The 12,502-nt window shown below is 43.0% G+C and overlaps 1 protein-coding gene across 1 annotated transcript in view; it reads right to left on the bottom strand.

The window, feature by feature from the left end:
* The window catches only part of LOC139373820 (CUB and sushi domain-containing protein 3-like), a 740,037-nt gene that overhangs the window by 590,348 nt on the left and 137,187 nt on the right, over nucleotides 1-12,502 (bottom strand). The window lies entirely within an intron of this gene.

The following is a 12,502-nucleotide window of genomic DNA, read 5'->3' on the forward strand; positions in this document are numbered from 1 at the left end:
TGGGGTTAGAAATCATAGACTGGTGTTACACATTAGAGACATGGGTTACACATCATAGACTGGGGTTACACATCATAGACTGGGGTTACACATCATAGACTGGGGTTACACATCAGGGACTTAGGTTACACATCAGGGACTGGGGTTAGAAATCAGGGACTGGGGTTAGAAATCATAGACTGGGTTTACACATCATAGACTGGGGTTACACATCATAGACTGGGCTTACACATCAGAGACTGGGGTTAGAAATCATAGACTGGGGTTACACATCAGAGACTGGGGTTAGAAATCATAGACTGGGGTTACACATCAGGGACTGGGGTTAGAAATCATTGACTGGGGTTACACATCAGAGACTGGGGTTAGAAATCATAGACTGGTGTTACACATTAGAGACTGGGGTTAGAAATCATAGACTGGTGTTACACATTAGAGACATGGGTTACACATCATAGACTGGGTTTACACATCAGGGACTGGGGTTAGAAATCATAGACTGGGGTTACACATCAGAGACTGGGGTTAGAAATCATAGACTGGTGTTACACATTAGAGACATGGGTTACACATCATAGACTGGGGTTACACATCATAGACTGGGGTTACACATCGTAGACTGGGGTTAGAAACCATAGACTGGGGTTACACATCATAGACTGGGGTTACACATCATAGACTGGGGTTACACATCAGGGACTTAGGTTACACATCATAGACTGGGGTTACACATCATAGACTGGGCTTACACATCGTAGACTGGGTTTACACATCAGGGACTGGGGTTAGAAATCATAGACTGGGGTTACACATCAGAGACTGGGATTAGAAATCATAGACTGGTGTTACACATTAGAGACATGGGTTACACATCATAGACTGGGGTTACACATCATAGACTGGGGTTACACATCGTAGACTGGGGTTAGAAACCATAGACTGGGGTTACACATCAGGGACTTGGGTTACACATCATAGACTGGGGTTACACATCAGGGACTTGGGTTACATGCTAAGATTTGTTTGGGGCTGAATCGATCTGAGAAGGCATGTCAGTTTACAATGGTAGTGATAGACCCTTTATTTCATAACATCCTCCCCTTGGACCCTTATGTCATGTGACTAGCACTGATTATGCAAAGCAACAACCTACAGTAGTCCCTTGCAGAGATGGAGACACATACAGCTTTTCAGTTTCAGGAAATCACATCCCAGCACAGACAGGCAGGCAGAATCAGATTGCCAAAGGCTACGTCCCAAATAGCACCCCATTCCCTACGGTATATGGAGCACTACTTTTGTCCAGGGCCTATATAGGGAATAGGGTTCAAGTTTGGCCCGCTGCATTGTTCTGTTAGTTTTGTGTTAGAAACTGAACAATGCTAGTAATCAAAGTAGAGAGCATTATAGTAATGAAAGATTTATATGAACAATGGCCAAAACAGCCCTGAATTCATACTCATCAATCCTAGCTATTACTATTCAAATCACGGCCAACTTTTTTCGTGTTATTTAAAATAGTTTTCTTACATCTCAACAATGAAGATGGTTGACTGACACCCATTATTATTTAATTACAATAATTAGATCATCTAATGACTGGTAACAACGCATCAAGAAACATTCTGTCGGTAATTGATCCAAATCTGCAAAACATCTATATTTCCAAGCTTTCATGAATATATAGGGAATTATTAGCAGGGTTGGAGAGTAACGGATCACAAAACAAACTGGAACGGTAATCCGTTACGGAAACAGCAAAAATATTGTAAACACATGACAGAGAATTTGAAAAACTAGATGATTATTTCGAGGATTACTTTTAAATTCAGAATGGGATGTTTGCGGGGAAAAAAAGAAAAAACGTTTCCACTTCTCTGTTTTCTCAATGGCATTCAAATCAGCATTGAAAAAGGCCCGAGTTTATATTTTTTCAACGTGAGTGAGTCTGACCATAAATTAGGGACCACTCTGACGACACACCAAATGTGTTTGATGGATCGCGGGAAAAGAGCAGGAATAGGTTTTTGTGGGCTACTGTCCAAGCTATGTCTTCCAATGGTGAGACTGCTGTCGGCATCCAAAGATTATCCAACTAGAAAAAAACGCTTGGAGGTAAGGAGGTAAGGATGACAGCAGTGGTGTAATCTATGGCGATACGGATATGACTTATTATAGATATCTACATAGCGCATTGATGTGAATCACACTGCTGCTCTCTCATTTAGCTATGTGCCGCCAAACGGATTGTGGTTGTTGTGGATGGCTGTTCACAAATCTAAATTCGTATTTGAACACAATAATGGTTGAATTCAAGATGTTTAAGCTGCCTATCAATCATTGTTTTTGAAACCAGTGGGCAGCTTGTGAAAAATGCTCTCTTGCAACAGCTGCATAGTGTGGATCCCAGCCTATGGAATAAAAGTCAGGCTTTTATTGCTCAATCTAATTCATGCTGATAAAATGATCCGTAGGCCTAATGGACACATGCTCAAACTCACACACTTTTCATTGACTTAAAGGGGCAATATATGGTTGCTACGTCCATTTTTATATACATGTGCATTATATTCTTGAAGAATATACCTTTTTAAACGCATCATGACCTTAGTTCAACTATCACACTCCATGACGCCTCTCAAGGGAAAGTAATCTAATAGTAGCTAAATGTAATCAGATTACGTAACTGAGTTTGTGTAATCCAAAAGTTACGTTCCTGATTACGATTTTGGACAGGTAACTAGTACCTGTAACGGATTACATGTAGAAAGTAACCTACCCAACCCTGATTATTAGCATGGGGCATCACAGCAATGTACAAATGATTTACACCGTTCTCTACTACTAAATGAAAGACATGCAGTATCTTATTGTGTTGTAAAGGCACATAGCTAAGGGAAATGTTCCCATCAGTATCCCAATGGCAAAAGGCAAATTACCATACAAATAATATTCCACTACTGTACCCAGTGAGAGATATTCATACAGGTTACTGTACAGTTTGTAATAAAGGCACTTAGCTAGCTAAGTAAGACAAACTTTCTCATCAAGCGACGTGTTTGTATACAGCGTCCAATTGGCCGTCACAGAGAGAGAACCACGTCCGGTGAGGACAGACAACGGACGGACGACTAGTGACTCCATGAATCATCTGAAGAGTTCCTGGGCTCTGGGTTACACAGTCACAGTGCTGCAGCCTCCCCTCTGTCGTGTTGGCTCCAGCATGCCCCAGCTGCCAATAACGCAGCTCAATAACCCAGAGTAGAAACCCCTTCTGTTCTGTCCTATCTGCCCAGCCAGACGCACTATTCTACACAGCAACATACAGCCTTATCAAAACCTACATTCTAGCAGGGCCATACTTTCTCTCAACAGGGACAAGCAATGTCTCCGTTTCTCCCATTTGCAATCTGCTGCGTCGGAGGGACAGTTTCCAGTTTCCACTCAAGTAGTCTTATAGATATTTATAAGGAGCCTTCTGTTCGGCAAAAAGGACACGAAAGCACTTCTGTTGCTAATAAGGGGTCTGGTTTCTTGAAAATAAACACAGCAAGTGGAGCTACACATTGTGGACCGCACAGGGGGTATGACAGACAGGTTGGCAGTGAAACTGCTGATGTGGATAGGTTGAGTCAGTGCCACGCAATGCTGATATCATTGTATAGACATACTGTAGAGGTTAAGGTAGGTTGCAAGTTTTTTCAGATGCTACCTATGCACTGTGTGAACACTAGAACAGTATGCCACCTACGCACAATTTGGTATTGGGGTATTTTATTAGCATCCCCATTAGCTGTTTCATTGTTTCAACGGTACAAATTCAACATACAGTGCCTTGCGAAAGTATTCGGCCCCCTTGAACTTTGCGACCTTTTGCCACATTTCAGGCTTCAAACATAAAGATATAAAACTGTATTTTTTTGTGAAGAATCAACAACAAGTGGGACACAATCATGAAGAGGAACGACATTTATTGGATATTTCAAACTTTTTTAACAAATCAAAAACTGAATGGAAGAGTGGCAAGAAGAAAGCCATTTCTTAAAGATATCCATAAAAAGTGTTGCTTAAAGTTTGCCACCAGCCACCTGGGAGACACACCAAACATGTGGAAGAAGGTGCTCTGGTCAGATGAAACCAAAATTGAACTTTTTGGCAACAATGCAAAACGTTATGTTTGGCGTAAAAGAAACACAGCTGAACACACCATCACCACTGTCAAACATGGTGGTGGCAGCATCATGGTTTGGGCCTGCTTTTCTTCAGCAGAGACAGGGAAGATGGTTAAAATTGATGGGAAGATGGATGGAGCCAAATAGAGGACCATTCTGGAAGAAAACCTGATGGAGTCTGCAAAAGACCTGAGACTGGGACGGAGATTTGTCTTCCAACAAGACAATGATCCAAAACATAAAGCAAAATCTACAATGGAATGGTTCAAAAATAAACATATCCAGGTGTTAGAATGGCCAAGTCAAAGTCCAGACCTGAATCCAATCGAGAATCTGTGGAAAGAACTGAAAACTGCTGTTCACAAATGCTCTCCATCCAACCTCACTGAGCTCGAGCTGTTTTGCAAGGAGGAATGGGAAAAAATCTCTCGATGTGCAAAACTGATAGAGACATACCCCAAGCGACTTAAAGCTGTAATCGCAGCAAAAGGTGGCGCTACAAAGTATTAACTTAAGGGGGCTGAATAATTTTGCACGCCCAATTTTTCAGTTTTTGATTTGATAAAAAAGTTTGAAATATCCAATAAATGTTGTTCCACTTCATGATTGTGTCCCACTTGTTGTTGATTCTTCACAAAAAAATACAGTTTTATATCTTTATGTTTGAAGCCTGAAATGTGGCAAAAGGTCGCAAAGTTCAAGGGGGCCGAATACTTTCGCAAGGCACTGTATTTTATACAAGGTTTATCTATGTTGAAGATTGGTTACCATGATGACATAATCCTGTGGTTTGAATTTTACCCTCAAAACTACTTTGGGGAAATCCAATGTATTTTCCACGCAGATTCCATGTCACAATACGTTGACACACCAGTTTGGACACTCTCCAAGTTGTTTTGCAAGAAACATTGTGTGTGTCGTCCCCCCCCCCCCAACGCTGTTTTTGAATTGAAGTCTGACAGTTAAGATATACCTCCTCCCCCAACACACGTTCACAGCAAGACTCGGGTTATCTGGAATCGAATCCAAGGCAATCAAGCGGGACAGTTTCGATAACAGAGCGGACTGAGTAACTGGCGAGCGGCGGGGTGCGGCGCTGCGCGGTGCAGGGAGGCTGGGAGCTTTGTGAGCGACAGATCCAGCCTGGGTGACAGCAGGGGTGGTGGAGTGGAGTGAAGCTCTCCTGAAGGAGCTGCTCTATGTGCTGGTGGGAGTCAGGAGATCTAGGAGTCAGGAGATGGGACTGTCACACACAGAGACAAACACTCACACACACCCAAAGGCTTCTCCACAACAGAAAAGAAGGGGGGGGGGGCAGAGCGGGTCAAAGCCTGCATGTTTGCTCACAGGGTGGCACAGACTGCAAAAACATTGATACCATTTACAGCTGAACTAACAGTCACCTCATGACCCCCAGTCACACAGCAACACATTCCCCCAGGAAACACAAAGCGTTGCTCTCACTCTGTACTGATTGGATGCTATGGGAATGGTGGGAAAATTGTTTTTTAGCTTCCATTCATGGCAAGGCAGTTTCAGGTAATTTGCTCTCTGTGCCTCATTGAGAGCTGGGAAATGGCAGTCACTCAGTAAGATAGAGCCATTCAAGTTTTCCACTCAAAAACTACTCAGAGGAAATTGCACTTAGCATCCGGTGTGATATTCCTACTATGACAAATAATTGTTAAACGCTCAAATTTTCTTGAGTGGGAACTGATATGAACTTTAGTAACGCTAGCCTACATTCTACCTGCTATGTTCAGTTTGTGGTTCTAGCAAGGCATTACTGTACACACAGTCACACACTCAGGCTACAATACACCTAGTGAGCCATGCTTCCCTTCCTTCCTTTCCTTTCTTTTTGTTTCCTATTACTTTGTGTCTTTTCTCTTCCCTTTCCTTCTTCCATCATCCTCTACCAACACAATTTCAATAATGTCTGTCAGGCCAGGCAGAGAAGGCTGCTTGTAAATCAATCACATTACAGCACAACAGACGCACCCCACCTTGATGAGCTCCTAAAATTGTATTCATCACTTGCTTACTTACAGGCCCATCCCAGCAATGCAGAGAGAAAGAAAATAGAGAAATAGTAGAAAAGTATTAAAATGAATAATAAATACACAATGAGTAACGATAATATGGATACATACACAGGGTACCATTACCAAATCCATGTGCAGGGGTACGAGGTAATTGAGATAGTATGTACATACTGTATAGGAATAAAGTGACTAGGCAACAGGATAGATAATAGACAGTAGCAACATTGTATGCAATGAGTCAAAAAGGTTAGTGCAAAAAGGGTCAATGCAGATAGTCCAGGTAGCTATTTGGTTAAATATTTAACTCACTACAGTATTTATCAGTCTTACGGCTTGGGGGTAGAAGCTGTTCAGGGTCCTGTTGGTTCCAGACTTGGTGCATTGGTATTGCTTCCCATTCGCTAGCAGAGAGAACAGTCTATGACTTGGGTAGCTGGAGTCTTTGACAATTTTTTGATACCGCCTGGTATAGAGGTCCTGGATGGCAGGGAGCTCGGCCCCAGTGATGTACTGGGCCGTACGCAATAACCTCTGTTGCGCCTTGCGGTTGGATGCCAAGCAGTTGCCACACCAACCAGTGATACAGCCAGTCAAGATGCTCTCAATGCTGCAGTATAACTTTTTGAGGATCTGAGGGCCCGTGTCCCGAATCTTTTCAGCCTTCTTAGGGTGAAGAGGTGTTAGTCACTTATACAGGTTACCTTGGCATTCTTGGGCACAGGGACTATGGTGGTCTGCTTGAAACATGTAGTTATTACAGACTGGGTCAGAGAGAGATTGACATTTTCAGCGTTCTAGTAATCCGTCTGGCCTTTCAGTCTTGCAAATGCTAACCTGTTTAAAGGTCTTATATCGGCTATGGAGAGTGAGATCACACAGTCGTCCTGAACAGCTGGTATTCTCATGCATGGTTAAGTGCTGCTTTCCTCGATGCAGGCATAGAAGGTATTATCTCTTGTGATAGGTAGGCTTGCGTCACATCTGACAAGCTTCAGAGCCCGCGTAATATGATTAGATCTTATTCCTGTCTTGACACTTTGTCTGTGTGATGGCTCATCGGAAGTCATAGCGGTATTTCTAATAAGCATCCAGATTAATGATCCGCTCCTTGAAAGCGTCAGCTCTAACCTTTAGCTCAGTGCGGATGTTGCCTGTAATCCATGGCTTCTGGTTGGGGTATATACCCCACTGTCAAACATGGTGGTGGCACAGGGAAGATGGTTAAAATTGATGGGAAGATGGATGGAGCCAAATACAGTCACTGTGGGGTTGACATCATCGATGCACTTATTGATGAAGCTAATGACTGATGTGGTGTACACCTCATTGCCATCGGAGGCATATCTGAATATATTTCAGTCTGTGCTAGCAAAACAGTCCTGTAGCTTAGCATCTGCTTCATCTGACCACTTTTTTATTGATCTCATCACTGGTGCTTCCTGCTTTAATTTTTACTTGTAAGCAGGAATCAGGAGGATATGTAAGGCTCCGGGTGTCGTGGGTGTGGAGTCAAATGCAGGAGACAGAGAGTTCAATGATGTGCGTCTTTTAATAGCACCACAGGGTGCTCACAAAAGTTACGTTCCCAAACACAGGGAATCAAAATGTACAATGGAAAAAAATCACGACCAGGCACTAACACGTACCTCTTACAACAGAGCCGAAGGTTACATTGAAATAATCCCGCGCAACAACCAGGCGGGCCGGCTGTCTAATAAAGACAAACAAATTAAACATGAACATGTGCTACCACTAAACATACAAGGAGGGGGAGGAAAGACAATCAGTGGCAGCTAATAGGCCGGTGACGACGACCGTCGAGCGCCACCCGCCCGGGAAGGGGAAACACCCTCGGTCGGACTCGTGACAGGATAGAATGATGGTCAGATTTGCCAAATGGAGGGTAAGGAGAGCTTTGTATGCGTCTCTGTGTGTGGAGTAAAGGTGGTCCAGAGTTTTTTTCCCCTCTGCTTGCACATTTAACATGCTGATTCATAGCTCGTTGAGTGCGGTTTTAGTGCCAGCATCGGTTTGTGGTGGTAAATAGACAGCTGCAAAAAATATAGATGAAAACTCTCTTGGTAAATACTGTAGTATGGTCTACAGCTTATCATGAGGTATTCTAACTCAGGCGAGCAGAACCTCGAGACTTCCGTAATATTAGAGATTGCGCACCAGCTGTTGTTAACAAAGAGACACAAACCAGAGGGTAGAGGCGGAGTATTTATTCGTCAATGTAGTTTGGTCAGGGTGCCGGCACGCCTGCCTCTCTTCCGCCGCATTTTTCTTTTGTGAGTGTCTGGGATCAGGGCCTGGTCCTGGGTGAGCAGTATGTCATGCACCGCCGACTCGTTGAAGTAGAAATCTTCATCCAAATCGAGGTTAGTGATCTATGTTCTGATGTCCAAAAGCTCTTTTCGGTCATAGGAAATTATGGCGGAAACGTTATGTACAAAAAAAGTTAAAGATCAGCAAGAAAAAAAAAAAAAAATAGCAGAATTGTTCAGGAGCCCCGAAAACAGCAGCTATCCATTGAAGGACCATTCTGTTTAATATATAATAGTGTACTACTTTACAAACTCATGAAGTAGCATGAACAGTATCCAGGTGCAGACTTCAACCTGTCTTATTAAAGAATTCTTTGGAACCTTTGAAGGTGCTGATGATTCAATCACCATCACCATTATAAACATAAAGACTGCATCCCAAATGACACCCTATTCCCTATATAGCGCACTACTTTTGACTAGAGCCCAATAATCCCTGATCAAAATTTGTGCACTATATAGTGGATAGGCTGCCATTCGGGAACACAGACAGAACCTCAGTGTCACATGTAGGCTAATGGATGCAGCATATTAGAGTGGTCGCCTTATTAGAGTGGTCACCATATTAGAGTGGTCGCCTTATTAGAGTGGTCGCCTTATTAGAGTGGTCACCATATTAGAGTGGTCGCCTTATTAGAGTGGTCGTCGTATTAGAGTGGTCGCCATATTAGAGTGGTCGCCTTATTAGAGTGGTCGCCTTAATAGAGTGGTCACCATATTAGAGTGGTCGCCTTATTAGAGTGGTCGCCTTATTAGAGTGGTCACCATATTAGAGTGGTCGCCTTATTTGAGTGGTCACCATATTAGAGTGGTCGCCATATTAGAGTGGTCGCCATATTAGAGTGGTCGCCGTATTAGAGAGGAGTGGTCGCCGTATTAGGTCGCGTCGTACTAGAGGGGTCGCCATATTAGAGTGGTCGTCGTATTAGAGTGGTCGCCATATTAGAGTGGTCGTCGTACTAGAGTGGTCGCCTAATTTGAATGGTCGTCGTATTAGAGTGGTCGTCGTATTAGAGTGGTCGTCGTATTAGAGTGGTCGTCGTATTAGAGTGGTCGTTGTATTAGAGTGGTCGTCGTACTAGAGTGGTCGTCGTATTAGAGTGGTCGTCGTACTAGAGTAGTCGTCGAACTAGAGTGGTCGTCGTACTAGAGTGGTCGTTGTGTTAGAGTGGTCGTCGTACTAGAGTGGTCGTCGTATTAGAGTGGTCGTCATACTAGAGTGGTCGTCATACTAGAGTGGTCGTCGTATTAGAGTGGTCGTCGTACTAGAGTGGTCGTCGTATTAGAGTGGTCGTCGTACTAGAGTGGTTGTCATACTAGAGTGGTCGTCGTACTAGAGTGGTCGTCGTACTAGAGTGGTCGTCGTACTAGAGTGGTCGTCGTACTAGAGTGGTCATCGTATTAGAGTGGTCGTCGTATTAGAGTGGTCGTCGTATTAGAGTGGTTGTCATATTAGCGTGGTCGTCGTATTAGAGTGGTTGTCATACTATAGTGGTCGTCGTACTAGAGTGGTCGTCGTACTAGAGTGGTCGTCGTACTAGAGCGGTCGTCGTACTAGAGTGGTCGTCGTATTAGAGTGGTCGTCGTATTAGAGTGGTCGTCGTATTAGAGTTGTCGTCATATTAGCGTGGTCTATTAATGTAATGAAAAGGTCATTGGAGATCAGTTACGATGGGCCTCTTACCGACATATTGGCCTTTAAAAAGAGAGTGAACAACTGTCCTGCATACAACTATAGGGGAAAAAAATTGGGCAAGTAGCTGAACGACGCAAATAACCTACGGCTGCATTTAGAGAGGCAGCCCAAATCTGATATTTTGCCAAATTACACTCAAAAGAGATAATCTGATTGGTCCAAATACCAATTAGTTGAAAAAGCTCACAAGTGTGGCAGAGATAAGCTAATAATTAGTAAGATATGTTATGTTTAGTGTTTAATCCGTTATAAGGTCACTTCAATCAGCATAACCAGACCTATGGAGCATTTTACTATTGCTGTGGTCTCTGAAGAATATTTAATAGCAAATAATGTAACATGCCTTCTTCGCTTGCTATACAGGATATAGTGACTTCTTTTCATGCTGTTTATTTGTTTCTGATAGATGATCATTTGATGATAATAATGATAGTATAATGCTAATGGTGATTAAATTGTTGCACCCTTCAAAAAATTACCACACGCTGTTTTGAAATTCAATTTAGGAGAAGAAGTGAGGAGAGTTCATTAGGAGAATCATCAAAACATGAAAAACATTGGGTTGTACAGTACTGTATGTCTCATACTTTTAACAATGTTCATACGTACAGTACGTGCATACTGTACATTACCCATACATCACCACAGCTTTTATACGGATTGCATCGGCGTTCAGATTGGAGACCAAATTAAAAATATAAATATGACAAAAAGTTCATTCTGAGTACTGGATGCAAATTTGCTCTATTTTGATTGCAGGATAAATACATCCACTGATGGGCGAAATACATTCACGAATGGGCTAAATACATGCACTAATGGGCTAAATACATTCGCTAATGGGCTAAATACATCCGCTAATGGGCTAAATACATTCACGAATGGGCTAAATACATGCACTAATGGGCTAAATACATTCGCTAATGGGCTAAATACATTCGCTAATGGGCTAAATGCATTCACTAATGGGCTAATTAGATCCACTGATGGGCTAAATACACCCACTAATGGGCTAAATACATTAACCAATGGCCTAAATACACCCACTGATGGGCTAAATACATTCACTAATGGGCTAAATACATTCACTGATGGACTAAATACATTCACTAATGGACTAAATACATCCTCTAATGGGCTAAATAACTAACCCTCCATAATGTACATACTGCCACATGTCCAGCTCTATATTCAGAAGAGGAAGGCAGGACTACATAACATTATCCCAGACCATGCTGTCACTCACCACCATTCACAAGCACTCTCTTTTACCCTCTCACATTTTCTCTCCCTCATCTCTCTCTTTCTCTTTCATTCTAAACTCTCCCTATATCTCTCTCTACAGAATCTGTCTTTCTCCCCATCTCTCTGTCCCTCCCTCCCATTCACTTTCTCCCTCACCCATCTCTCTCCCTCTCTCTTTCACTCCCTTCTCTTTCTCTCTCCCTCTTTCTCTCTCCCCATATCTCTCTCTCTCATAACACCCTCTCTCCCTCCCATAACTCTCTCTCCCCCCACTCTCTCTCCACTCCCATCTCTCCTTCCATCTCTCCCGTCATGAGCAGGATTGAGCTGCATCAGAGCAGATAACACTGAAGCACTCCCAGCAGTGACACTTCAAAGACCTCGGTCACATATTGACTATGGAAATTTAAATTATCAGATTTTCTTCAGAAGCAATTCACTAACCACTAACGCTATTTAGCCAGGCATCCTGCAATATTTCATAATGTTCATATAGATTTTCCTGAGGTATTCATTCCTATCCTCTTCAGTGGAGGATGAACAGAGATCTCTGAATATGTGTTGCCTCCCTATTGACTTTTGCTCAACAGGGCGACTGGCATGACATGTTAAATTAATGGGCAAGTTGTGGTGTAGATATTGGGGGGGGTGACATAATCCTCTATGAGGAGATAGCAAGCGTTTTTGAAACAGCCTTCAACACACAGACACACACACAGCCTTGTACAACTAACTAACTAACTAACACACAAGCGCACGCACACACACACACACACGCGCACGCACACACAGCCTTGTACAATTAACTAACTAACTAACTAACACACAAGCGCACGCACACACACACACGCGCACGCACACACAGCCTTGTACAATTAACACACACACACACAGCCGTGTACAACTAACTAACTAACAGACACACACACACACACACACACGCCCAAGCGAAGAGGCAGTTTCAATGACAATTACTAATGGTATGTGTGCTGTGGGAGAGCAGTAATTGGATCGGGA

Source organism: Oncorhynchus clarkii, chromosome 18 (genome assembly GCF_045791955.1).
Source record: "Oncorhynchus clarkii lewisi isolate Uvic-CL-2024 chromosome 18, UVic_Ocla_1.0, whole genome shotgun sequence".
Taxonomy (NCBI): Eukaryota; Metazoa; Chordata; class Actinopteri; order Salmoniformes; family Salmonidae; genus Oncorhynchus; species Oncorhynchus clarkii.